This window comes from Carassius auratus, chromosome 34 (genome assembly GCF_003368295.1).
Source record: "Carassius auratus strain Wakin chromosome 34, ASM336829v1, whole genome shotgun sequence".
Taxonomy (NCBI): domain Eukaryota; kingdom Metazoa; phylum Chordata; class Actinopteri; order Cypriniformes; family Cyprinidae; genus Carassius; species Carassius auratus.
The window spans coordinates 14,080,792-14,108,309 of record NC_039276.1 but is presented as its reverse complement, the minus strand read 5'-3'; the positions used below and the strand labels follow the sequence as shown (position 1 = coordinate 14,108,309).

The following is a 27,518-nucleotide window of genomic DNA, read 5'->3' as shown; positions in this document are numbered from 1 at the left end:
CAGGGATGATATAAATATTGTCAGACTGATGCATGCAAGTCATTAGCCTTATGAGGCCTTGTGTAAGAGTAACCTCTTAATTTTTACTATTATTTATCAGATGAATTACTGTCTTGCCATAGCTTATTGATTCAATAAATCACAGCAGTGTGCGAGTGAAGGCAGTTACTCACAAGCTTGTTGTGTTTGATCAGGTTGACACTGAGGTAGAAGGAGTTTGTCCTTCTCAAAAAAGCGACATACATTGACGTAAAGCGAGTTTGTGAAATAGTCCTTCAGAATCTGCAGTCTACATACACAGAGAAAACGTTGTGGCAGAAATCAGTTCATTGAGAAGCATTTTGAAAGCATCTAAAGAAAACACTAAAGAAAAAATAGTTTGAGTGATCTGATGTACACTGAACCTGTTATACACGTACGTCTAAAAAGTTACTTTAGCTTTGTTTATAAGACAACCTCGAGTGGTATGTTCATGCCTGCTATAAAAGTTTTCCTATTGCTTTATATGGGTCCTTTGAATATTACTGTGGACAGTGGGGTGCCCTGGAGTAAAAAAAAAAAAAGGAAGAACTTCCCCAGTGGGTCCCAGCCACCAAGTGAAAGTGAAAGTCATGACATTTGCCAAGTATGGTAATCCATACTCAGAATTGGTGCTCTGCATTTAACCCATCCAAGTTCACACACACAGCAGTGAGAAGTGAACACACCATGAACATACACCCGGAGCAGGGGGCAGCTATAGATCCAGCACCCGGGGAGCAACAGGGGGTTCAATCCTTGCTCAAGGGCACTTCAGCCATGGGTATTGAAGGTGGAAGATAGCAACAGGTGTTTATTTAATACTTTACTGTGTTAAAGTATAAAATAAATGTGTGTATTTAAAGTGACATTTACAAAAAATGTCTAGTTTTGTGATTGTCACAGGGGCAGCTGTGGCCTAATGGTTAGAGAGCCGGACTAGTTAGGTTGCCGGTTCGAGTCTCAGTGCTGGCAGGAGTTGTAGATGGGAGGGAGTGAATGAACACTGTAGAAGCATTTTATAAGGCACTCTCTTAAAGTTTTGAGATCTGGTTTTGGTGTCTCTGTCCTCTAGAGAATTGGCAGTATTCTTTTAACCAGCAGATTCTGCCCTGGGCTGATGTGTCCTAGTATTCCCACAGCTCTCAGCTATCAAAATCACATCTTATTTATCAAAAGAACACCATACTGCCCTAGTAAGACAGTGCTGCTGGTAAATAGTCATGCAGGGAAACAATGTCTTCACATTATTTTGAAAAAAAAAAAAAAAGCCTCCCCACACTAGATATCCTGAATACCATAGAACCCATGTCTCTGTAGAAAATGTGGTGGCTTTAAATGGATATTTCACTCAAATGAATGGTCTGTCATCATTTGCTATAGGCTCATATCATTCCAAAACCTGTATGACCTTGTTTTTGTTTTTTTTTCACAAGAGAAGATAGTTTAAAGAATGTTTCAACAGTTTTTTGTTCATTCATTGAAAATCAGTGGCATCCAAAACAATGTTAGACCCCCACTGAATGTCACTGTATGGACAAAAAAATCAAAACAAAAATGCATTCTGTGTTCCACAAAAGAGAGAAAGTCACAAGACATAAGAGTGTGTTAATTATGATAGACATTTAATTTAAGTGAACCATAGGCTACTTTTAAGCGATAATGTGAGCTAGATATTTAAAGTGCCTTATAGCTGCAACTTTGACTTTTTTAAAGCATGCCATAATTGCAATGAAATTACCAGTTATATTACAGACACAATTCAGATATAATATCTGTAGTGTCCTGTAGTATCTTTGTTTGAGAATCACTTTTTTGGTGGGGAATTAAAAATGGAAATGATGAAGAGGTTGATGAACCAGGTTAGCGAGTACTGATACATGGGCTCAATGTTGGCCAGGTCAGAGTGGACAGCAGTGGGGATGTAGCCCAAGCATGTCTGATCAATCTTCAGCTCAGTAACCTCGGCAATGGCCTGTTTCTCAGAGATCTCATTGGCCAGAACCTTAGAAGATGAGAAGATCTGAACAGCAGTCTCATCTTCTAAAATGTTCTCCTCTGAGGCAGAGAGCACTTCTAAGATTTTATCCTCTATTTCTTTCAGTTGTCTACACAGAAAAGAGAGTGTGAAAGTACACGGCTAAACACACACAGATGCATGATACCTTTTCAGTTTTTTTTTGTTTGTTTTTTACATTACTGAAACAGGAGAGTGTGCTGCTCTTTGCCCTCACTTCATAAGGAGATAATTATTTACTGAAGGATTCAACTTATTAACGTATTTTAAGTGAGCAACTGTAGGACTAAACTGTCAGGTTAATTGTGTTTCTGGGTGACACCTCTTGTTCTCAGCCCCCTGTACGATGAGGGCTTGTTTCTCCTCCTCAAGGTCAGGTCTCTCTCTGGCCACCACGATGCCCAGCAGCTGGTCTTGCATCCCTTTTCGGGTGATCATGAAGTTCAGCAGGGTCACATGAGCAGAACAGGGGCAAAACTATGACAGTGCTGGCGGCAGCTGTTCTTAGAATCCTATTTTTAATAAGAAAGGACCCTTCTGTTTATTATTTGCAAGAGCATCAAAGGGCTCTTTTTTCAAGCTCACAGATACATTTTGTGGATATGGCATAACCAACCACAGAACTAACTTAAATGATATCCTCCAAGATTTTGTGACAGCTCGCTAATATCAGACCTAATATTTCTTTGATTACTGACTGAGACATGTGAGTCTTTGGCAACATATTTTGTGGTATGAAGAATGCTAAAACTGATCTTTCACAACAGTATAATTTTTTATTGTGTTGTGAAAACCACATGCTCATCCTAAGAGGGAAAATATATTTAATTTTTAAACACACCTCCCCTTTAATTTTAACCACTGGTCATGTAGACTGCCTGTAACACTTTAAGACAAAGTTCAACTTGTTTTCTATTCTTTTTAAAGCTGCAGTAGGGAACTTTTGACGCTCTAGCGGTTAATAAACAGAACTGCTTGCATCTTGCGGAAGAACATTGTAGCCGGAACTACTTCTCTCTGTTTATGTCTGTGAAGAATCACAAAGGTACTGGGTTACTCCGCCGCGGTACCCCCGAAGCAATCGAAAATAGTCCGGATATAAACACTTATTATAGGTGCACCCTAGTGATTCAGGACAAGCTAAAAACACGGTTTGGAAAATGGATTCATGGTGTACTCGCTTATTATATCCATTTTTCTACATTTTGAACACAAACAAAGTTACGGACCGCAGCTCTGATTGGTTCATTTCTTACCGGGAGCGGTCTGTAACTGCAAATGGCAATAGGACCACTGGGAGGAGCCAGAGGAGCTTGATTTTTTTCACAGATTATCTGTCTCATATTCTACTGTCCGGACATAATGACAGGTTTAACAAATATGTAAAAAATATATATTTACAAAAGTTACCTACTGCGGCTTTAAGTGTAATGAAAAAACTACATAAAGCACATTTTATGTAAAAGATTGCTTAATTCTTAGCTTCTTTGAAATAGACTGTCAGCCCTGTTATTTAAATACATTTAAAGGGTGAACAATTAACAAAATACTTTTTTAAATGAATAGATTTAACACTTGAGGATTTAATACTAATTTATTTTCAGAAGCAGGGGCTCAAGTATGGGGTCCAGTTCTTTCACAACATTGTCCAGCAACATAATACACAGGGGATGAATGATTACAGTTAAACCAAACTGATGAAAAAACATACATGCAGTTGCAGAAACTTTTATTTGAACTATGTATCATATCGATTACAAGTGCAGTATGGAGTACCACGAGGCTCAGTACTAGGGCCTCTACTCTTCACGCATTATATGTTACCCCTGGGAGATATCATCAGGAAACATGTTGTTAGCTTTCACTGTTATGCTGATGATACTCAGCTCTATATTTCTTCGCGGCCCGGTGAAACACAGCAATTTTAAAAACTAATGGAAGTTAAATGTTAAATGAACAGTTAAATGTTCCCCACTTATGCTTATGCAAACAAAAGTGCAACATCCTTATATTTATTTGTTACCCCTCCATCCTAGTACATCCCTGCATCTTTTTTCAATCCTATCCCATTATCATTTATAGCACAATTGTTTATACACTTATTTATTTGACTACATATTTTTTTTTTTTTTTTTGTCTGTGTGTTGGTGTCTCTGTGTACTGGAAGCTTATGTCACTAAAAAAAATTCCTTGTATGCGCAAACATACTTGGCAATAAAGCTCTTTCTGATTCTGATTCTGATTCTGATTCTGGAATGCATTGTCGATATAAAAAACGTGATGACGAGTAATTTCTTACTGCCAAATTCTGAAAAAACAGTGTTAATTTTAGGACCTAAAAACTCTGCATGAAATAACCTAGAACACTGTCTAAAACTTGATGGTTGCTCTGTCAATTCTTCGTCATCTGTTAGTAACCTAGGTGTGCTATTTGATCGCAATCTTTCCTTAGAAAGCCACGTTTCTAGCATTTGTAAAACTGCATTTTTCCATCTCAAAAATATATCTAAATTACGGCCTATGCTCTCAATGTCAAATGCAGAAATGTTAATCCATGCATTTATGACTTCAAGGTTAGACTACTGTAATGCTTTATTGGGTGGTTGTTCTGCACGCTTGGTAAACAAACTACAGCTAGTCCAAAATGCAGCAGCAAGAGTTCTTACTAGAACCAGGAAGTATGACCATATTAGCCCGGTCCTGTCCACACTGCACTGTCTCCCTATCAAACATCGTATGGATTTTAAAATATTGCTTATTACTAATAAAGCCCTGAATGGTTTAGCACCTCAGTATTTTATTGAGCTCTTTTTACATTATAATCCTCTAAGTCCGCTACGTTCTCAAAACTCAATGTCAAATGTCAAAATCAACTGCAGGCGGCAGATCCTTTTCCTATATGGCGCCTAAACTCTGGAATAACCTTCCTAACATTGTTCGGGAGGCAGACACACTCTTGCAGTTTAAATCTAGATTAAAGACCCATCTCTTTAACCTGGCTTACACATAACATACTAATATGCTTTTAATATCCAAATCCGTTAAAGGATTTTAAGGCTGCATTAATTAGGTAGACCGGAACCGGGAACACTTCCCATAATACCGTACTTTCTACATCATTAGAAGAATGGCATCTACGCTAATATTTGTCTGTTTCTCTCTTATTCCGAGCCACCAGATCCAGACTGTATCCAGATCAGAGGGTAACTGCAGTCACCCGGATCCAGTACGTATCCAGACCAGATGGTGGATCAGCACCTAGAAAGGACCTCTACAGCCCTGAAAGACAGCGGAGACCAGGACAACTAGAGCCCCAGATACAGATCCCCTGTAAAGACCTTGTCTCAGAGGACCACCAGGACAAGACCTCAGGAAACAGATGATTCTTCAGCACAATCTGACTTTGCTGCAGCCTGGAATTGAACTACTGGTTTCGTCTGGTCAGAGGAGAACTGGCCCCCCAACTGAGCCTGGTTTCTCCCAAGGTTTTTTTCTCCATTCTCTCACCGATGGAGTTTCGGTTCCTTGCTGCTGTCGCCTCTGGCTTGCTTAGTTGGGGTCACTTCATCTACAGCGATACCGTTGACTTGATTGCAAATAAATGCACAGACACTATTTAAACTGAACAAAGATGACATCACTCAATTCAATGATGAACTGCCTTTAACTATCATTTTGCATTATTGACACACTGTTTTCCTAATGAATGTTGTTCAGTTGCTTTGAAGAAATGTATTTTGTTTAAAGCGCTAATTAGATAAAGGTGACTTGAATTGACTTGACTATTCACAAAAAAAGTCAGGTAGTTGAAGTGGGAACTTGAAGGAGTACTTCAGGAAAACAACAACAAATAAATTAATAAATAAACCGAATGCAACTCCTAGAGGAGAACTGTAACAAAACAATCCACATAAACAGCTAAGCACTGGCCTGACTACACAAGCTGCCTTTCATCCCAGAGCAACACTGATGAGGAGGAGCCGAGGATGGAAGACACAGGCACCTAAAGCCAGATTACTCGGCTCATTTTGGGTCCACCCCTGGGCCTTCTTTTGAATGTGTAAAATTAGACGGAAATTGTGCTTTCAGGCTTAATGTGTAATGTACAAGAGGCAACTGCTGCTCCAGGGGAAGAGAGACAATGTGTGCATTTATCAACAGGTAACATTTACTAGTTTGGATCTGTGAGGTGTTCATGTTTTTCATGGAGGAGGGGGACCCCTGGGGAGAAATACTGGTATTGCACTTTGAAGAAATTGTTGTTGTTGTTGTTTCTTCTTTCTTGTATATCCAAAAACTTCTGTCATCACAAGTTTAAAATTCAAATTCAAAATCGATTATTAGGGGCCACCTCCTCGCATTACTGCAGACAACAAGAATCCTTCACAAACAAGATATTCCTGGCCATGGCAAATCATCTCCATCATTCAAAATTTCTAATAATAGAAACCTGCACGGCTCAAGAAAGACAATATGATCACAGCTGCTTTAGATATTTTAATCTAGAAACAACCACTGATGGGCCTACAGAGAAATATAATACGTTTTTATCCTATTCATCCTCATCTGTTAGTTCCAATTTAGTACTGGTATTGTGGACAGTACTATTATCGCTCTGAAATCTTTGTTTTCAGTTTAAATCTAATAAAGACTTACAGCACACAAAGGTAATAAGCTGTGTGTCATGTACCTTATATAAAAAGAATCTCTTCTGGGAGAAAAGATATTGCTTTCACAGAGGGGGGAAATATTAAAGTTAAACTACTCCCTGTTCCCTGAGTGCTATTTCAAACTCACCATAGCAATACCTGGAATTGTACAAAGTGTTTTCACTGAGTTCATTCATTTTTATTTATTTATTTATTTATTTATTATTATGGACCCTGCTCTGTTGTTAAGAGTAACCAGCTGACAGGGGCAAATGTGCACAAATAATGGCTATAGAAGAATATCAAAAACACAGTAATATTGCTCCATCTGAGACTCATAAACTGTACTGCATATAAATATGAATTTCACTCATGTTACAGTGCTTAGACGCAAATGTAATGGAAAACCCAACAAGGCTCAAGGATATGTGTTAAATAAATGCACTTCTGCCAGACAAATCTTCTCACAGATATATTTCAATGTAAAGTATAGACTTTCTTCTACACTGTAAAATACTGCAACATTTTGCAACATTTGCTATATCTTTGGACAATATATTTGTACACTCTATTTAAAATTTTACTAGGAAATCAATAAGAAATAATTTTTATCGCTTACAATGCACAACCATGTTTTGCATTGTGCGATCTCAAAAATGGAAAATATATATAAAAAATAAAAATAAATTAATTGGGTACTTAAGGATACGTAGATACTGTAAATAGTGTCACCATTATGGTGAATAGTGATTAGTTTGCTCACTTGAACTGTTTCTTGAGCAGTAAATCAGCATATTAAATGATTTTGAAGGATCATGTGACACTGAAGAGCGAGAAATTCATCTTTGCCAAAACAGAAAGAAATTGCACTTGAAAATATATTTAAAAAGAATCCAGTTATTTAATTCAGCCTTGTTGAGTATAAGACTGCTTTCAAATCTTTGCATTTTTTAATCATAGTGTACACATAACATACATTTAAACATATTCCCTGATGTGTGCAGTATTGGCTAAAGGCCAGTTCTAATTATATGACCATTTAATGAGATAAAACAGCATCCGCACATTTAACATAATTTAAAAACATACTGAAACAGATACTGGCATCAAAGATACAGCAGGTTAAGTGTGGCAGTCACCTGTATTTAGAGATAATCAGCTATTCACATGGTTTAGAAAAAGCATGATCAGATATGACTGCATTTATATAAAACATTTGTGGCCATAAATGAATGTTTACCACACAAGCATCCTTCTAAATAAAGAATCTAACTGAATGTCTGATCCACTAGTGCAGGCCCTCTTTCATCATCACTGAAAAATGGATCCTTTAAACCCCAGTTTGGCACCAGAGGAACGTAGTCTTTGTTTGAAATGACAGAGTGAGCCTGCAGAGCTACTGCAGAGAGTGATGGGAGCTCAGCGCCTTGGACTGGAAGCTGACAGCACAATCACTGAACAATCCAAACATCTTACTCACTCCCTGTGATGGTACTTCACTAATTCTTTGTGACACTGCTGCATCTGGCATCATGACACTTTATGCCCTCTGGGATGGATTCCTCCATAATTTCTGTGCTTTTTAACTCACATCCCAAAGTGAGAAAACAATTTAAAAGAGACCGTTCCAGTGAGGCTTCAGGGACCGCATAACAGATTTGCCTTAGTGAATTCAAGTGCCTTGATTCTGGCCATGCTTGAGAGAGCATGGCATAAACAATTTCTGCCCTCCAATAGGGAAAACAGACAACCTGAATTACAAACACGCGGGTGGGGGGGGGGGGAGATGGGGTCTGGTGGAGAATAGAAGGAACATGAAAGCAAGTGAAATAGGGCAGAAAATGGCAGAAGGGCCTTGGTGATGCTTGGTTTACCCAAACACTAACACAAACACATGTTAAACTGACAGGCAGAATCTACAGACAAATGAGAACATTGTGTGTGTGTGTGTGTGTGTGTGTGTGTGTGTGTGTGTGTGTGTGTGTGTGCGTGCGTGTGTATGTGTGTGTGTGTGTGTGTGTGTGTGTGTGTGCGTGCGTGTGTGTATTTTCTCTGTGGGTTTAGAAACAAATCACTCTTACAACTTCAAAGTTCGAACATAAAAAATGATCTGAAGGAAAGTAAACAAAGAAGAAAGGGAAAACATTCCCTCAACTTCTCTTGATGTAAAAACACAAACTAAATTCCTACAAAAAAAAACAAAAAAAAAAACTTCCAGCAAAGAACGGACATTTTAACAGAGTTGGGCTGCACTGGAGGAGGTTACAGAGAATGTCAACAAAAAATAGTTGAACATAGTGTAATATGCAAGCTTTCAGGAACAGTAGTGAAGCGTTTGTTGAATGTCAGAATCTTATATAGCCTCTTTTTTGACTACTGTCCTCTGCTTACCTGACTTTCAAGGTCAGCCTTTTTGTTCTTGTTGGCTTCCAGGGTCTCCTGTAGTTTGGCCAATTTTGTCCTGGACCTCCTTCAAAGCAGCCTGTTTCTTCTGGAGGCTCTCCATGGGTACCTTCAGCTTCTCTTCTGCATGTGCCCACTTCTCCTTTTTAGGGGCCACTACCTTTGCTACACCTTTAGTTTGTTCAGCTATAAATCACTTATGTTAGGAGTCCATGGCACAAACCCATTTACGAAACCCCTCAGCCACAGCAGAGGCTGTGCGGATCTTCTCCAGCACAAAGTCTGGGTTGGTGATGCATTTGTTGCAGATGACGCTCATGTAGTTGGCTGGAATACTGTCTGTGTTGTACTCATGAAGAGAAATTTCATATCTCCTAGCAGTTTTTTTGCCGGGCCCCAGAAATCTTCCACCATCTTGCCAGAGCCTGAGAGGTCTGGGATACGGTTTGGTTTTATACCTTTTAGGATGCAGATGGCTTCCATCACCAGCTTGACACCAGCTGGAGGATTTTTCGTGGATTTAACTAGAGTTATATCCTACAGATGGTGACAGATTAATTTATTGGATATTGGTGGTATGCAATAGTTTAAAAAGTACATATTTAGAATTTTCATGAAGTCGCCAAGAGACATATTTCTTTTGTGAAACACAAATGAAGATATTCTGAATTAATATATATATATATTTTTTTTATTTTTTGTACATCCAGTGGTCAATGGTCACAAAACATATTATTTTGTCTCCCACAGCTAGAATAAAGTCATAAAGTTTTTTTAATTACATTAAACTGAGTAAATGAATTTAAATCTTTAACTCCTGCTAGAATGTGTTTCTTTGGCCAAAAACAATCTGAGAGCTCTTTGTTGCTATAAACATTTTGTATGCAACATAAATAATAATTAGTCAATCATAGTTTCCTTCGACCTGTGGGGTGAGCATGTCCAAAGCAGCCAACGCAATTGCCAGATCGGTATCACATTCATCTTTAATGGCTTTGGCAGCCATTGCCTGCTCATTAGCCTCCGCTTCATCCACACGGACCACCTACTCTGTCTTGGACACCTCCACAGACTCTGGCTGGATGACCACCACCATCTCTTCTACCTCTTTACTGGCAACACGCAGACGAGGCTAAAGGGCCTCCAGCTCTACCTGCATTGTGGACACCTGAGTGGCAGCCGACTGCAACTTCTGACTCTTTAGCTTCATGACCTCACACTGCTTCCACTAACAACATCATCATCACTGGGAAAAATAAGGCTTATACAAAGACTTCACATCCCAAAATGTGAACACAACCTAATTATTCAAATCTAATCAGTCAGTGATTCTAATGCAAAGCCTCTAAGAGCAGGATGACTTCTGTTCTTTATCAGTGGAGTAGATGCTTAAACATAGAGATGAGCTGAGATGAGACATATAGTTACAACATTGCAGCTCAGAAAGGAAACATGCAGAGAGATTGATGGTGGATATGTGGAAGCTCTTGCACATGCTGATGCAGCCTTCACGAGCAGGGTCTGTCATTTCAAAGAAACGAGACACCACAGCATGCAGCGCATCTCCTGGCCAGCTCTTTTGGAATATAATAATTCATTATGCTTTTAATATTTCACTGTAACAATGCAAAATTAAACATTAAATCATTCTTGAATCCTTCAAAACAACTGTAGTTTATTTATTTAACATTTATATTATGCTTTGAAAAGGTAAAATCAACACAAAATCAACTGAAACTAAAGCCATAAAAAATTGCTTACTTACAAAAAAATGTTAAATGATATAATATAATATAATATAATATAATATAATATAATATAATATAATATAATATAATATAATATAATATAATATAATATAATATAATATAATATAATATAATGAAGTAGCCTACTAAAATAACTACATTACGTCCCCTTGGAATTATAAGGTTCTATCTGACATTTTTGTCAAAATTGAGTTATTCACATATTCTTATTCTGTGACAATTTATTTACATTGCGTGATGTTTTGTTTTAAGTTGTGTACATTTACTTCACGTTATGGAGAGCTGATGTGTGCTGTAGGACCTTCATCACTGTCTGAGAGACAGGGGCTACCCAAGGCTCTGGGTAATGGGATGATCATTTAACTCTTTAAACAAAGCACTCTCAGTAGGGGCTGTGAGGAACAATCCATTCTGCTCTAATTTTCAACAGTGAGGGAGAATGGGAGTGATCTGTGATCTGACTGTATGCAGGGTTTCTACATGTGATTTTCACCTAAAATCAGAGGAGCCTGGTGAACATGTGAGCATTATTTCACATTGAGCCCTCTGAATGGGCTTTTTTTTATTGTGTATCAACCTGTTTCCGGTATGACAATTTTCCTTCAAATGCTTCAGGAGAAATGAAGGAGATTGAATCAGGTTTTGTTTGCGAAAATAATGAATGAAAAGCAATGTGGCGTATGCTGCAAATTGAGGATTTTCAAGCATATTCAAACTTATTTTTGAGCATTAGATTTATATATATATATATATATATATATATATATATATAAAGTGTTACCAAAATTTTGAATACAAACTAAATAGTTAATCAATGATACTAAAACCGTTCACATTGACACAAACCTGAAACCAGTCAATCGTGCAGCAGTTAATGAGAGCAGGGAAATGTTTCAGGCGGCTTCTGAATGTGTGGCCAATATGTATCATGGCCAGTACCACATACTCTAAAAACATGTTTACCCATAAATGCATACCTCGGGTCTTTAGCGACCCGGGGCATCATTCTCTACCCTCTCCCCCTTCATTTTTGTAAAAATTAGACATACACTTTCTTAGTATTCCTCAATCTATTCATTATAAAAAAATACAGGGAAGAAAAAAAAGTAAAATATAAAACAATGCCTGATTTCTGATTTTTTTGTAAAAAGTGTGAAGGGTTGGCTAGAGAACCGAGGTGTGTAAATGTGTATGTATTATTATATTTTATTTTTTTCTGTACTCTTCAAGATGGGTTTTCACCACCCTTGGGGTCATGTAAATCACAGAACATGAGGCCCGAAGGTCATCTTTAGTTACATGACCATCTGCGTCACTGTCCAGATGCTTGAAAAACTGATGGAAGTCTTCTTTCAGGTGAGACTTGGAAACTTCCTGCAGGAAGTCCACCATCCATGCACAATCAGACGGGTGCACTAAGCACTCATAATAAACCCAGGACCTGCATCAGAGGTGTGTTCTACATTAGTTTTTCGTTCTTACTTATGATATGACCTATAAAGCTATGCTTGCAGTTACCTCATGCAACCATAGGTGTTTTATGTTTTATGTAGGGTCATCTGCAGTCTCTGGTTGTGATAAGCAGATTCCCTGGATGACACTGGAAATATCCCGATGGTTGAAGAGGTAGTGGGACTTGGTTGGGGTTGGTAGGAGGTTCTTAGTGGCCTGGTACACAGACGTGGCACTAATGATCTGAGACGTGATGCTGGCGAACGGTTTGGGAAATGGAAATCTATAAGCAGGTAAAAATGTGACATGTATTTAAAAATGAGTTTTACAATTTCTTTAACAGAGGAGGGCCAAATACTCCTTTCCTTTTCTTAACAAGTTTAGACGTAATAAAGTTTTGGGTCTGTGCTGCTGTTGTTTGACTGTACACATCCTTCTCCAGATGATTCTGAAAAAAAAAAAAAAAAAAAAAAAAAGTTCTGTGGGGGATTTAGAGACACTTAATTAGCTCTAGTCAGCACAGATGTTGCATCAAAATATTTTCTTTTTTTTTTTATCAACACTTCCAACTGTGTTGAGTGTTGCAAAACTGTTTCTACTCTGAGCCAGGCACTGCCATTATAAAGGATGCTATAAATAGTACATAGTCCATAAAATGGTTTATTTAACCCTTTGCACCTGACATAATTATGCTTTCAATTCAAAATAACTGGGCAGCAAGCAAACTGAATGTGTGGTAAAAAAAAAAAAAAGAAAAGAAAAAAAGAAAAAAAAAACCTGCCCTCTGCACTATGGATGAGTTATCTCTCTTTATAGTTTAACAGTTTACTTAAAGGATGAAAATCACCAACATGGATAACCAACATAAAAGCTCTTATTAGGAAACAGCCATGTGTCAACTAATTGATGTAAATATATGCACATTTCAGAGTGGCCTCATTTATTATAGTTTGAGGAGCCTGTGAGTTGCTCCACTTAAGCCTGACACATACAATCTCTTTCATTCATTAAAACTCTCTAAAAGAGCCATGTGGCAGAATGTGAAAAACGATGATTTAATATTCATGTTCTAAATGAGAGTGATGAAGTCATCGGCACCTGCAGACATTTCACACTCGCTAGATGTAGAATCCTTTAAAGATGTAGAGCCCTTTAAAATTTGGCTAAAGAATCACAAGTGGGAAATTGTGAAGAAATGAAATGGAAAGAGGATGCAGAGGGTCCTACGAAGTGAGTACACATTTTTGAACATTACTCAGTCTCTACAGTCTTTTCAAATCACAAGAGCTTATGTCTAAACTCCAAACTATATGGTCCGGCACACATCACCATTGTGACGCAAAAGATTTTGAGTTTTTTGTGTCACACGTGTATTTAAACCTAGAAAACCTAATGATTCCAGTAATAGGTGAAGCTGTTTGACTGATGGATCTCCAGTCGACTGACATTCTAACCATTTCACCAACCCAAACAAGAGCACTGAGTATGTTCATCTTTTGTGGAAAAGTGTGCAGGGATCTGCAGTGGGCCACAGTTGGTCTCGAACCATTGACTAATTTATCACGATCTGATGACATGTCATCCTTCAATGCATACACGTATAAGATCATGTAAGAGGATTCATGCTCAGCTGGACAATGTGGTGTGGAAGTAGAGACAGCTGCGTCATGCACCCATTTAATTTTGAACAGGGGCACCTGTGGCAGTCCTGTTTCATTTGGTGCCATAGGTGAGCTTATACAAGATTGTAACTTTTATTCTGAGTCCCTAAGTGGCCTTAAGAGGGAATTCCCTACTTGTGGGAGCTTGATAAAGAATATCTCTTTGGATTTCAGACTTTAGTCTTTGCAACTTTACATAACTTCTTTATGCACCAAGATCTTGTAACATTCCAAAGAAAAAGGAAAACTTGAAATTGCATCATTTGACCCCTTTAATATCTGGTTGTTTAAGTTGTTTTCTTTGTTATTGGAGTAAGTAAAGGCATGGATTTTTATCTTGGAAATGACATCGAGTTTCTGTGACACATTCATATGTTCGGCTCATATCCATTGTTTGTTTTGTTCGATTTAACAAGCTATACATTTAGTTTAGTATAAATTTTGTTAATTTAGGCCATAACAAAGATCAAAAGACACACCTTTATGTAGGTGATTTTTGTCTAGTGGTACGCTTCTCATTCAGTGGGCAAGGGACAAAAGTTCAATACCTAACTAAATATGTAATACTAGTAAACTTCTTTTATATTCCAAAAAAGTCTCAAGCAGCATGTCCCAATGAGTTTCGAGCTGCATGAGATGGGAAGATGATGACAGAACATTCTGTTCAAAGCAAATGATCTGTTGAAAGTGTGAAAGGGGTGATTTCTCCCACAACATCTTAGATAAACACTTTTTTAAACATACGAGTATATTGTCACAGTTCATAAACTGTGTAAGACTTATAGTATTTTTTTCATCCACCTATTTTTATACACATTTTAGGATATTGCATAAAATACACTGGATGGAAACACCAAGATGCACATAAAATGTAAAAATGTAAAATAAATAAATAAAAGACGCATAAACTATGATGGAAAAACACAAATTAATTCCTCAGTGTGAAGTCATGTAATTTCGCCTCAACAGATCATGTGACTGGATAACTTAACCAGCCCACCAATCTCATCTCACACAATCATAGATGTTATTTTATTAATTGTGAAATGTCTTAATCAAAGTCCATCATCAAAATAATTTGGTATAATCACCTTCCATAATTTTAACACATGACTGCATTCCCAAACATCAAGCATCCGAAAGCAAGGTAACAACGTTTGCTATTGTGTTTTGCCTGGCGAAACTCATTATTTATGAAAAAGAGCCACAGGGTAATTTTGTGCATATGTTGATGATTAATACTGAACTGAGTTTTAATCATTACATTGCTCTGAATTGCAGTAAACAACACAGTCTCAATCCCTACTCGTCAAATGTCTGACGCATGGTCAAGGGATCTGGCGTCACTTTTTTGACGCACTGGGTATACCTTTGGCGTTATTTTTCAACGTGCAGATTAGTCCGATAGACTTCTATAGAACTCAGCAGCGTTTAAATTTGACGTCTTGGTTCAGTAAACCCTCCTCATGCTACAATCAGAATAATGCAGTAACTACAAAATATATCACAGAATGCACAAAATATTCTAAACTAGGAGAGTCAAGTTAATGTGTTAATTCCATACAACAATTTATTATTTAAAAAAAAATTGAAAAAAGTGTAAAAAATTAACATTTCAACTCATGCCCCTTACTCATGACTGACTGGATCCTGTTAATGTCTTCATCATTTGTTCATTCTAAACCATTTTATTTATGGTTGCAGAGTATATTAACTCTGCATTGTTTTCAATTCCACCATCGTGACACCCTGTGATCTTTGGTGCTCTCTTTGTAGAAGCTTTATATACACCACAAAAGAATTTTGGGCTTGTTCATGGTCCTGTCTGTTCAGAAAAGGCTTTTATCTAGAGCAGAAAAATGTAAGCAAGGGGTAATCCATTTTTTCTCTATTAAATTACATTTTCAGCATTTAATGAGGCATGAAATTGGCAAATTAGACCAGGTTAAACCGGGCTGGATATCAGAATTGCACAATTGCTTTCTAGAACGCCAGACTGGGAAACATTTGAGAAGAAATGAAAAGCTGCAGGAAAGTGGAGATACACTGGGCATAGAAAAGAATCACCCCCTTTAAAATAATTGTGTTGCTTTGCAGACACAGTTTTTGTTTTATCCAGCTGTGTTTACTCATTCCACAGATTTACACTGTGTACAGCTGGATAAAACAAAAACTGTCAGTCTTCCTTTCAGGCTGCAAAGCAACCAAATGTGATTCTTTAAAGGGGGGTAATTCTTTTCTATAATGCAATTGTACTCAATATGGATAATATAGATACTTTATTTAATAATGCTTTAAATTGTGTCAATTTTGGAATCTATGGTTTATTATGAATTCTTTAAAATGATTTCAATTTGCCCATTTTTCATTACATAGAATAAAAACGTAAATCTGCACCTTTACTTTTCATCAAATGGATATGTGATATTACATGTAAATTAGTAAATTAGACTTTAGTTTTAAATGTATGTGAACCGATAAGAGGCAGTGTATACATTAGGTCCTGTAACCGGTAACTATATTTTGACTATATATAGAACAATTAACCATGCTTTATTTTAAATGGTCCTTTATTTTTTTAAATGACTAATAATCCATATACTGAAATCATATAAGGACTTAGAAGATGAATGTATGGTAATTATTAAAGAATTGCTGTGTTTAATCACTACAACACATTGCTGACCTTCCCAGAACTACTAATCCAATCAATTATTCATAATTATTCCTTTATAAACTTAATTGCACCTTTAGATCAATCTGCAGCAGCAATGACAATCTATACAAACACTGCCTCCATTGATTTGAGACAAAATGGTTTGTGCTCTTTCGGCATAAAAAAACTTTTAAGTGCAATACCCTGATGAAGCGAATAAAATCATTTCTATTTGGGAGGAGGGAGATTTAAGCATTGGTCCTGCACCAGCTACAGTAATTAATGAATCAATAAGACTCGCTGTCTGTTGACACTTTTTGATCTTCTGATATGATCTCTGTCTCAAAGGAGCAGGTGGAAGAAGGAGAAATGTAGACAGTACAACAATTGCAAAAATTGCCTTAAGTTTGGCCTTTCAGGGCACTAAAGCAAGTAACAATTTAAAAGACTAATTTGCAGTGGACATCACAAACTAAACTGCTTGTGAGGACTAAGTAAAGCTAAACAAGATACATTTTAATTCATTAGCCATGAGATCAAAATGAAAGCTTATGTGCTGTGTGTGGTTGCTAGGACATTGCTATGTGTTTGCTAAGACATTTTGTTTGGTTGTTAGTGAACTGCCTCAGTGTGTTCTCAGCAGAAGTGTGGATCAATTTCTGCTACATAGTGAAAGCTTAAGCATACAACACCTTAAGTATACAACATTCCACAATTCAACATTTTTACTTTGTATCTGCTCACCTCAAGCCAGGAGAAGACAGCTCTCTCATTCATCCCCTTCTTCTAGCTCTCCTCTCTAAACTCTTCCATCATGCAGTCCATCAGATTCATCAGAGACCTCACCCGGCTCGTGTTGGATGTAGGAGATAATTCCTGAATGGCCACACAAAACACACACCATTAATCCAGACCAAAAACCCATGGCTAGATGATTAGTGATATGCCATTATACTGGGCAAAGTTATCTTAAAAGTACGCAAGACATGCTTTGATATTGGTTTTCAATGTGAGATAATAAATAACAGCTTAACAATGGCTAGACGGAAAATTACAAACAAGGTTGAGAAAAAATGTGACTTTCGTAAATATATAAAATTCACTATCACAAAGATGCAAACAAACAGCACTCATTGCCGCAGTAGTCCTTTCTAAAGGATGTGGACATTCAAACTTTGTATATATTACTTAGCCATCTGGAATGGTGCATAGTTCAAACAAATTGCATTTTATTCATCTGTATGGCAGCTGCACTGGGTTACTAAAAAGATAAAGGTCTTCTGTGCTTAATGGTTTGATGAATTGCACATCATCAAGGTTGCGTGATGGAAACAGCTGTCGGCTCCAACAGTAGGCCCATGTGAATGGTAGAGGTGTAAGTGAATTGCAAACTGGGTGCTTATGCACAGGTGTTAAGCCGGAGGAGACATCTGGAACAAGCATGACCTCAAGACCATGTTAGCTTGTTCAACTGGATTCTCGTTGAACTTTGGTCTAGTTTGCAGCCACATGAGTTAAGCATTAATATATAAAATGGAGGAGAACAAGACAGAAATTGCGAGAGACATATATAAGCCAAAGGAAGATTTATGCTAGAGCCAGACCTCTTTTGTTTTGTGTCAAAGCAAGACAAGATATTCACACAAATGTGATCTCTGCCTCCTTCTTTCCCTCTGGCTCTGGTGTCTACTTTGATCTGATCTGGTGATGGTCGACAACAACACAAAATCACACACTTTGACATTTTCACGCTCTTTCCTTCTCCATAACATGGAGCTGGTTTAATCTCTGTCATCATCACCCATTCTTTTGAATCTGAGCCTTCTGCCCACACTGGGCCAGAAAAAGCTGCGATCCACAACTATAAGAGGTTTTCCTCAGGCCGGGATGTGTGAAGCAGAAGCTATGTCAGATACAAAGCCATCTTAGGAGAAGACGCTGAGATAAATAAGGGGAGGAAATCGCGTTGGTGTTCCTGAAAGAAAGAAAGCCAATAGCAAAATGCCATTATGCCATTCTTGAGTAGGCTGAGAGAGGGGGGAAGCGTGATGTGGGTGTGTTATTGCCAGTGAATTGGAAAGTCCCTTTTGACAGGTTTGCTAAATGACAACAACAATACCATTTGATGGCCAATTTTGATTTTTTTTTTGCAACCCAAAACATCAAAGGCAGCCTCAGAGATGTCTAGTCTGATAAACATACAACAAAATGTGCTGGGAAATGTGAGGATATATTTTCATCCTTTTTAGACTGTACTGTATTTAAAATAAATAAATATGTGCACTGTTTGCCTTTGTAGGTGGAATATATTAAAGGCATATGTTTTTGAAATATTTTGTAAATGCCTACTGAAATGAAGTTAGAAACAAGTGGATTAAGTTTTTCAATAAGATTTGTGATCGTTACAGTGTTTCTATCTTACTTGTACTGTGAGCCTGTCACGGTATTTCTAATGGCATGTAATGGAGTTTTTTTTTAAGGTTGAGGCTGTTATTAACTAAATTGTACACAAAGTGTTGAAACAAGAGCAAATCATTTATTATTATTTTTATTTTTATTTTTTTATGTGTGTCCAATGAAATTTATATATTTAGTAAAATGTAAAAGTAAATAAAAATTCACTTTTGAATATCACTTTAATCATATGGTTTTCATATTAAAGTAACTCAACAATCTAAAGGGGAGGTCACACTTTTCTTTCTGTTGACTTCCATTCAAAGGCTTGCAAAGGTAAGACACTGGAAACGCAAACTCGTTTGAATTTCACTGTGTTCCAAAGTTCAAACAAACTCTGACATTTGAATTTGTATAAACAAAGAAGAATGACGACATGTCGTGGAGTGACCCCATAGCTAAATTAAAAAACACAAACTTGTTTTAAGCCACAAGTTTGCTCCATTGTGAGGAAATGCAGCAGAGAGTATATTTTTTATATTTTGTATTTATTATTATTTGTCGTATTTTACTTTGTTTTAGAAAAAAAAAAAAGATGCCACAGATTATGATGTATCATATCTGGACTGCTGCAGTATCTGAAGGAATTCTGCACACTCAATGGTAATCTTACCGTGGCTGGTGCCACCTGCAGGTCCATGGGTTTAAAGATAAGGCTCATCTTTGAAGACATCTGGATAATCTTGGATGTTTGAAGAGAAAATAATTAGGTTAACTAACATTTCCCCAGTCAGAGAAAAAACTATTTATACAAAAATTTAAACACTGTGACATTAGTTTACACTTAAAATGCTTGCAATGTTTTAAACTAGTTCTTTCCAATGAAAGTTTTTTTCCCTCTATAACAACCCCAATTTTGTAACATGCCGTCATAGCCTCGAGCAAAAACAGCAGCTATCAAATATGAAACTAAGTGTGAAGCAAACATTTGATACCCATCTTGATTATTATTTTCCTTTTTAGTCCTCAATTACACCTATTAGAAGATCTAGGTTTGTTCCCCAATGTCTTGCTGTGTCAAAGACTATTCTCTACGGTGTCTTCTGCCAACAACTGTTTTAACATAAACATTTCTATTATAAGCCAGTGAAACAAAGCTTCAAACTGTAATCCTTTGAGATTGCGGGTATGTGACTGCATTTTGAACAACATCAAAGTCAGTGGGTAAAAGATGGCTTAGTGAAAAGATTTAGGCTTAGTGTTACTATGGTGAAAGAAATATAAGAGCTGCATATTTCAAGCAGATGGCACTGTTGATGTTATTTTTTTTTATATATATATATGGCTTTAAATTGATGGCAGTGAATTTGATGTTCATTGTTATGTATGTATCTAGTAGTGACTTGAACAAATTTTTCTGTACATGGAGAGACATTTAAACTTTTCAATGTCTTACTCTTACACAATGTGCACATGCTGAGAAGCAATAAATGTTATGGAGCGAGGGATGTTGGATGGATAGATAAACAGATGGTCATAGAGAATTAAACAACATAACTGATGCATAGAAGGAGGGAGGGATGCATGAAGGGATAAATGTATGGGTGGCTAAAAAATGAAAGGATGGATGGATGAAAGGAAGGGAGGGATTAAAGTAATGTAGAAACAGATGTAAAGAGAAATGGATAAACGTAGGGATGGATGTATGAAGGGACAGAGGTATAGATGGATGAAGGGAGGGAGGGAGAGATTAATCAATGGATGGATGGATGGATGGATGGATGGATAGAGGTATAGATGCATAGATAAATGGATGGACAAATAGATGCCTGGAATGGTAAATGCACCAGGGAAGTGGTAAAATGCTCTATAGCTGACAGACATTGGGTTGAAAACAGTGATATCTCCTGTTCTCCTCCATCAGTTTCTGCATTCGAATAAGGTTAAGTTTTGACTGAGACTATAACCCAACATTTCCGCAACTTTTTGAAGCACTGTTTTAAATTACATCATATTAGCATTTGTATGAATGCACTTCAGTGCAGTGATTTATAGCAATACCATCACTAAATGTGTTGACTGTTCTCTGAAAACACAATAAATCACATTTCCTTTAAAGTGTTGAAGTGAAGCTATTATGCAAAAATAACAGTTGGTATTGTGGTATTGTGATACAAATTCACACCCAGTTGGAACTGCTTGAGAAATGTGGGAGTCTTTGAGTCTTTGGGAGTTCACATCCTGGGTACCAGAAAAAAAGCACTCAAAAACGGTCAATAAGTAGGATAAAAGAAGAAAAGTTTGAATCTTATGTAACAGACAATACTCCCACTGTGAATATTTGAGCAGCACTAGTTTTTGGTTTAGTTTTTAGTTGTCCATTTACAGCACCTTCTCACAGATGTCATGCAGAGCTGCGCACAAACATGAAGCCGGGACGCACAATCATCATTTCACAGATTTGCAGGATCTTCTCGGCAAAGAAGTCACTGACCTGCAGGTTCATCTTAGAGTTGTTTTCCCTAATAGCCTCAAGCAACACACTGTAGTCTGGTTTTGGAAGTTTGACTCCAGGGAATAGATCAGAAGTGATGTCCTGGGCAGATTCACAATGACTGATAAGTTACAGAATATTAATTGGAAAACTACACATACATTTTATGACTGAACTATTTGTGGTATATGTAGAAAATACTGATCAAGATGTTTTCCTCAAATAATGGAAGGTCATGAGCCAGAAATTCTGTGAGTTTAACATCAATAATAGATCTCAGCTACAGAATATCTTCATTCTCCTCTGGAAACTTTAGCTGTGACATGTTAAACACAGGGAGAGAAAGAGCCTTGACACTCAATAAAAGATTTGCTTGTGCTGTCACTTTTCCAGGGTCTCCAGGGGGAGAGTGGCATTCAGCCCATTGTCTTTGCTCATTCTTTACCATCACAGTCATTTGCAACTCAGACCTCAGGGGTTTAGAGCATGGCTTTGTCTCCAAAAGTAATTTCAAGATGGCAAAAGAGTGCACTCTCGGGTGTGATGGTGCAAAGATTGCTGTGAAAATGACACAGGCGTATTCATTTCTGAGAACAGTAGAGATGACACAAGCAGGCGCTATTCAAATTTGGCACAACGAGAAAAGCGAGTGAGAGCTGCAAGGTCAGGTTCCTCCTCTGCCTATTTCAGCTCTGTGAGATTTATTTTTGTGGCTTTAATATTTCAGTCACACTATAAACACATTCAGAAGTGTAAAAGTCTTCATGCATTCATTCCAGTAAAATACAAGTTGTCACTCCTTTCTTGCTTGTCCTATTCTTTACACACAATATTTAGTTATTTAGGACAGTGAGTAATCCCAATGTTAGAAACATGGCTTAAGGTTCTATTTTCAGCAGCACAATGTACATTTAATCTGTCAAAATATAATGAATCCTTTGTTACCGAAGGATGTTGCTATTAATAAATGTAAATAAAGAATCAGTGAACCAAAGTGCCGTTTCTTGCACAACCAGCTAATTTTAATTCTTAAGGGTTCGAGGGAGGGTTGAAATATTAGCCTGTTCTCATTAGTGTTCATATAGAATTTAATATATATGTTGAAGTGTACATTTTTGCACATTTGGACATATGCTGTTGTTCCAATCGCCTACTGTGCTGGAGTGAGGAGCGAGGAGACGAGGAGTTAACACCAAAAAACAGTCTTTAATATTCCAATAAGGGGAACTCAGGGTAGTCAGGAGACACACACGTAGCACAGAGCTGACGTTTAATACTGGACAAGGGAGAATGGAACAGGCTAGAACTCAAATAGGGCAGATAATGAGGACGCATACAGGTGAGAGGAGCTCCTCCCCATGCTTTTACAGTCCATGCTTTCTCCCTTGCAGCAGGCATTCTAGCCAGCTCTCGCACCTGATCTGACGATCTGAGAGGCTCTGGCTCTGTGGCTGTCCTCAGCTCTGTCGCACTCCTTGGTGATGGCTCGTCGGTCACGACAGGCTCTGGCTCTCCATCAGTGGTGGGCTCAGGCTTGCGCTCCATGCAGCAGGGAGATGGTGGGCTTGACTCTGGGTCTGGCTGTGCTCTGGATCAGGAATAGATGCTCTCCAGACTCCAGATAATAGCTTCCCTCCAGCTCAGTCCAGATGTGTCTGGGAGGTCGACGGGATGATAGTAAGTCTTCCCCCAATCCAGAACAGTGAACTCAACCGTATACTCCAATAGGGAAAGGTCTTTGTGGGTGAGAGGGCTAGAACTAAAAAGTCCATATTTGTGACAGCTGTGAAGTAAAATATGGTCTTACTGACACATCTAAAATCTAAAACTATTAACATAAACAGCTTTAAAATTATAAAGTCAACAAGAATATATATATATAATTTTCATTAGAAATATATTTGTATAGTTCAGTTTTACTAATGCATAGATAAGTTTGAGAAGGCAACACTGGAAAAATGTAAATTATAATAAAAAAACATTAAATAACAGAAATATGTATTTTTTTGTGTAAATGTTGACATTTTGAATAGAAAGTTCTAAAGAATAGCTTTTATTTAAAAAAAAAAAAAAATCTGTTGTAACATTATAAATGTCTTTATAGTCAATTTTGGTCAATTAAATGTGTCCTTTCTGAATAAAAGTACAAATTTCTTTCAAAATAGAATTAATGCAGCAATGTGTCTAGAAACACCAGACAGTGCATTTGCGGTTCCCTCTTTACTAAAAATTGTTGGACATTAAAGATGCCATCTGTAATGTTTGGCAAAAAAAAAATCAAGTCATACTCCACATTCCATAACAGATGGGGGCAGTATGCCTCAATAAAGTGAATTGGTCTACTCTAGAGTAACAAACGAGAAACGGCCTCTATGCTCCACCCCTACTTTCACAACAACATTACAGCCATAGCCGAAGCCTAACTGTGCGCCGGCGTCTAGAGCGTCAAAAATCGTTCTTGCCGCTCTGCTCACGAGGCTGCAGAAAGATTTGTGAGCGCTCAGACGCTCTAACGTAGGTTGAATGCTTATTTTGTATTTAAAGCGGCCGCAAAGCAAACAAGCTTGTTGATCTCGTGCAGACTAACCACAAGGAGTTATAGCCTCATTAAATATTGTTGTGGACGAAATATTAGGATCCTTTACTTAAAATGAACAATCTCACCTTGGTCCACGTATCACTTTTAATTTATTTTTCATGTCCCTGTAGGCAAACAGGGACACATCATAGATTAATACAAACGCTAAACAGCAATAATCAACCTGTCCTTTATTCTGCTTGGGAAATAATATGCCAACTCTCAAGCATTCAGCGTGAGACACACGCAGTTGACTCTTTTCACATGCTTTCACGCCACACATCAATTTTTTCACGCACAGAAAAACCACGAAGCAAAGAGGACACGGAGACCAACAGGCTAGACAGAGCAGGTTAGTTATGATACATAATGCTGTGCAAAAAATCGAATGCGATTTTCATGCACCTCTCATCAGTAAAGACGCTCCTGTAATTAGAAGTATATCTCCAGCATGTGCATTCAGATCAGGGTTGCCAGGTTTTCACAACAAATCCTGCCCAGTTGCTTCTTAAAACTAGTTCAAAAACCAGCCCAATCACATTTCCGGGAGGTTCCCCGATAAAAATTGCTTCCCGGGGTTAAAATATAAATTTTTGGGAAGGGTTTCCCTGGTAAAATTAGCATTTTAGGGGCTAAATATCACGTTATTGGTATTGGGATTGCTTCAAACCGCGGACATGAAAAACAACCGCAGACTTGGCAACACTGGTTCAGGTGGAGCGGCAGTTACTGCACAGAGCCTTAGTCTACCGACAACTAACACAAAATCGCTTTCAAAATCGACAAAGAATCACTCGCGATTTTAACATCGATGTTGTGTAGATTGTCAGTGAATTACGGCTCTGTGTAGTAAATGCCAACCAGTGTTGCCAAGTCTGTGGTGGTTGTTTTTCATGTCTGCTGGTCACAGCGACCCCAATACAAATAACGTGATATTTAGCCCCTAAAATGTGAATTATACCAAGGCAACCCTGCTAAAAAAAACTATATTTTAACCCCGGGAAGCAATGTTTTATCAGGGAACCTTCCGGAAGCGAGATTGGGCTAGTTTTGAGAAGCAACTGGGCAGGATTTGTTGTGAAAACCTGTCAATCCTGATCTGAACACACGTGCTGGAGATATACTCCTAATTACAGGAGCGTCTTTACTGATGAGATGTACATGAGTAAAGACATGCACAGCCCTATATAATAAAATGGGTAACGTTAAGTTATAGCTAGCTAATTATCAAACGCAGCTACGGTTAGCCATCGCTAACATTAGCACGTTTATCAAACAGCCTTCGATACATTTCTATGTAATAACTTCCCGAAAACAAATACACAAACATATAAAACAAACTTCTAGCGAAATACTAACAGCAGAGTCGAACCTCATGTCTTTCATGTCCATCAGTTGTCTCCAGCGATTAAAAGCAGTGTCAATGTTTACTCTGGTATTCTTATCGGATTTGATTTGTGATTCCGAGCACAGTTGTTTCCCTGTAGCGGGTGTTGGTCTCTTGCCAAGGGCTTCAGCTATCCTTCCGCTCTCTGAACTGAACTGAAAGTAGTGGGCTGTACTTTCCACACGATTGACATCAGGTTCAGGTACGCCCTGCGAGTTATTCGTGTATTGCAGGTTGGCTGGTGGTTATGTTGCCCGCATACCGCCTCCCACAGCCGAAACTGGTATTACAACACCTGTCAGGCCAGGGCTAGTAATGCTAATGCTAATTAAGGTTGATATCTCTGCAGCACTATAACTTGACATTTTTTTAGTGACATCATCGCCCTTATTTCTTCTCATTCTTTTGATGCGTTAGGTTATGTTATGGATATTTTTACCTCAATTTCTGCATATGGCACCTTTAAAACATTTTTTTGTTTGGTCAGTAGCTGCTAGCATCATTCTTGTTTGCAGCCACAAGATGCCAAACTGCAGCCTTGGTCACTATGTCAACCATTGTGAGCTCAGCAGAAGTGATTATTTTGTTCTGCACAAATACAGAATAATGGGATTCACTCCTCCAAATAAATGCAGTTGCCACTCTAAAAACTTTGTAGGGGGTGGGTGGCCTGTGTGACTCTGACAGGTGAAATGGCTTTTATTCAGATGTTGAGGTTTATCAGAACAGTAGAGTTAATGGAAAAACAGCATTCTTCTTGCTTGAGGCACATTGTGTATGTACTGCAGATGTTCCTTTGACCTGTCTTCTCTGATGGCCTATGGCATCCTTCAACTCTGTTCTCAATGTCTGAGTGTCAGTAAATAATATCTGTATGAGGATATTCTCTCTCCATACTAAATGTGGTTTTAGGTAAAATCAGTGCAATATTTATAAATCAGTGATCAAGAAATTAGCTAAGGTAGGGCCACATGAAATTCACCGCTTCAGGGGATCTGATCAGTGCTCATGCTGAAATGAGCATTCTCTATGGTGTCTATGGCAAACCTTGACTTTCTGTCTACCAGTCAAATAAAATTATAGTATAACGCATGACAACTGCAGTTTTCTAATGACATTTAAATCTGAAAAGCATGGTGTTTGAAATCATGCTTTATCGTGTTCTGTTCTTTAGGCATTAGAGATGAAGAGTGAGAGAGAGATTGGTTGTACTGATTGGAGCCCAGAATTCTTTAGGGTCACACAAATTTTAGCAAACTTCTCAGTTTCAATAGTTCAGGATTTTCACAGATCTGCAATTCACCAGGCTGCTGAATTGAGTGTGAACTCTATTCATTGTCAGATTCATTTGGCTTTGATCCACAGATGAAAAGTGGTGAGAGGGGGAGAGGAGAAGGAACATGCAATGGGAACTGAGATGGAGTGGAAATGTTTCACTCCTCCGACCCTTGGTAAGTCTGTGCTGATAACAATGGCAGGCAAAAAGGATCCGAGATAACTGCAGTTGGGAGTCATTCAGAATTGCTTTAACAAGGTTTATGAAGAGCGCAGAAACAGTGGCTCAGCAGAAGGAGCCAAAACATCTAGCTAAATGTAATGAGATATTAAATCAAAACAACAAAGGTCTTCACATTCACACAATCAAAGACCAACAGAAATTTGAATCTTCAAATCATGTCACTAAAGATTCAGGCCATTTTTTTTTTTTTTTTTTTTCAGATACAGGTCCTACCTTCAGGTTCCCTGTGGCAGTCAGAACACATTTGACAGCCCTGTTGCCATAATCATAGTGGTGCTGGGAAGAGAGCTGCTACAATCTTCACTGAGAGCGATCGTGCTCTGACAAATCCACAGGCATACAGCACAATCTCAGCTATCTGAGCATAGTCTGGCACCATAATAGCTACCGTCCGGAAGAGAGCCTGCAGGAGACAATCACAAAACATTCATAATCACAGAACAAGCACTATATGCTCCAATAAAACAGGGCAGAAACACACAGTGAACAGTGATAGCAAGAAATATATGGAATTACTTTTG

At 37.9% G+C, this 27,518-nt stretch overlaps 1 pseudogene; it reads right to left on the bottom strand.

The window, feature by feature from the left end:
- Positions 1–27,518, bottom strand: part of LOC113053818 (dynein heavy chain 7, axonemal-like) — a 46,635-nt pseudogene that overhangs the window by 6,885 nt on the left and 12,232 nt on the right.